The sequence below is a fragment of the Montipora foliosa genome, unplaced genomic scaffold (genome assembly GCF_036669935.1).
Source record: "Montipora foliosa isolate CH-2021 unplaced genomic scaffold, ASM3666993v2 scaffold_436, whole genome shotgun sequence".
Taxonomy (NCBI): Eukaryota; Metazoa; Cnidaria; class Anthozoa; order Scleractinia; family Acroporidae; genus Montipora; species Montipora foliosa.
In genome coordinates this window covers 10,001-12,500 of record NW_027179741.1, presented here as the reverse complement: position 1 = coordinate 12,500, position 2,500 = coordinate 10,001, and the positions used below count along the sequence as shown (strand labels likewise).

General features: G+C 38.4%; 1 pseudogene; it reads right to left on the bottom strand.

Annotated features, from left to right (window-relative positions):
• Positions 1 to 610, bottom strand: part of LOC137988944 (uncharacterized) — a 744-nt pseudogene extending 134 nt beyond the window's left edge.
• Between the last annotated feature and the right edge of the window lie 1,890 nt (positions 611 to 2,500).

The window sequence follows — 2,500 nt, the reverse complement described above, 5'->3', positions numbered from 1 at the left end:
TGCAGGTCCTGTTCACTTGGGTACGATTTTCACCTCTGCCATAATACGCATTGCAGTAACTACAGTAGAAGTGTTTGACGATGTCGCCTTTGGCTTTGCTTACAAATTGAAATAATTTTTTAACCGTCGTTCTACAGTTATTTGGTCGGGGGCAGTGAGCTTCACGTACAGCAAGTTAATCACTAAATGCTTCACGAGTGAGCTTGTGCTTCAACACAAATGATAACAACAACACAACGCTTGAACTGCTCGTAATAGGCAAACCCAAATAAAGCATGTCATTGTTTTCTCTTTCGTGCTCTTTTGAAGAAGATTCAGAGTCCAATTCTATGTTCTCGCAGTCACTAAAAATATCCAATCCCACCTCGTCGTCCATAACATATCGTTCATACATGCATGCATTGTGAGATAATAGCTCATCTTGGTTCTCATCTTGATCACTTAGTAAGCCATCGCACACTTCGTCAGATTCAAGCTGAATTGCTTCATCAATTTCTTGAGCTTGCTCTAAGCTGCACAATTCACTTAGGGATGTGTTTTCCGTTGGCTGAACTCGCTCATGGCTGCAGCACCTGTCATCGAAAAACCTCACAGACTGTTCGCCAAACATATCCGGGACGTTGAATTCGTTGAAAATGCACGGCGATTGATCGACATTATGATATACTCTTTTCCAGTGTCTCGTCTTCTTTCTGTCACGAACTTATGAGGATTTGAGTAATGCAAAAATTCTCTGTAACATCTTCCCCAGTAAAAAAAATCGGGTTTCAAGCTGGTGTGATGAGCCTGTGATAGGACTGATCATACCCATGATCACTCTCCTTAACAGGAGCAAGGGTGGCACAGTCGGCAGGTCTCGAGTTTGAGCCCCAGATCTCAAATCTTTGTTTTGACTTCTTTGCTTTCAGTGTAGCCTAAGTAGCTTTAAATACCATGAAAAAACGGAGTACTGATAGAAAGAGGAGGGTACAATGAGCGCACCGTCGGCCTCCTGGGAAAATACTCTCTAGAGAGTAAAGGAACTTCCAACGTTAAATAAGGTGTACCTTTACCTTTACCTTTCGAGCTGGCGTGATGAGCCTAGTGATAGGAGTGATCACACCCGTAATTATTTTGTTCCCAAACTTGCAACCGTGATAACCCTGACTGGAAATTCACAGTCGGCTTCCCATGAGCAAAACAAAAAGACCTAATATGGACTTTGTGAAGGCAAAATGATGGATATTTAGGTATTGTTATGTAAAAAGCTTGGTATTCTCAACTGTGGTTGACATTTGCGCAACATAAATAAGTGAAATGAAATGAAATTTGGTTGCGCAATGTTTTTTGATCTGTATAAAAAATGTAACTGCGTCGATTTGCCAAGATTCTCATAAATCCAAGTTGTAAACTATTAAATTTAGGTTCTTAAAAGTCGCAATAGATTAAGCTTAATCTGTTTCTGTTCTCTCAAAGAACGTTGTCAGCTTCAAAAACAATTTTTTAGTTTCTGCAACATTCTAGTATCCCTTTAAAAATAATCATGATTATTTGCAATTGCAATTATTATGAACCACTAACGAATAATAACATACAATGATTTCACTAGCTCTTCTGTTGTTCTGTTGACATTGAAATGTTCTCTCAGTTCTGAAGAAAATAGCTGGAAGGACAATTAATGGAAGGTTGAAATGTCAGCACTGGATTGGTTTGACAACTTTGTTTTTCTGATGCAATTCAAGTGAAACCGTCCCGTAATTTTAATCACATATCAACTCAAACAAAATTAAACGTTTCAGAAACGGTATTTAGTCCCTGCACTTACTTTAAAAAAAAACAACAACAACTGAACAGGAAGATATAAACCAAACATTCTTGAATTTTATCCCAAGCTGTAAGAGAGCGGTGTGCAGTTATCACGAACTGGTACAATCTACTTTTCTACTCTCTACTTATAATTGATAAAGTGTAGAACGCAACACATCAACTTTGTAACCAGTCACATGAACGATCACTGGAGCTACTCGACTGAGATTCAAGTGTTAATTATGTTTACAAAATTGGGTGCTTTCTTTTTTCTTCAAGCAGCATATCTGGCTTTTCAAGAAATGATCACGGAAGATTAACTGCAGAAGTGTCAACAACTCGATTATAGTCAGTGTTGAGTGATCGATGTGAACAAAAAACTAAATTTACACCTGCCAACAACGCGTAAACATCTGTACCTTCGCCAGTGACACGTTTAGTGTACATATTGCTAAGATACCTTTTAGATTGAATGCAAAAGGACCATAAAACAGGCGAATTCCAAACGAAACAGACTACGTATAAAATCCTGAACAACGGAAGCACATGTAGCTGAGAGGAACAATTGCGTGACGCCTTAATGTTACACCTTGCCATACTATACAATCAGCATATAAATGTTATTTAATTATGCTCAGTTATGTTCGGAAAACGAGAAATGATCCATGCATCAGTTGAAATGTCAATAAAAACACACTTCCTTCGGATCTGTTCA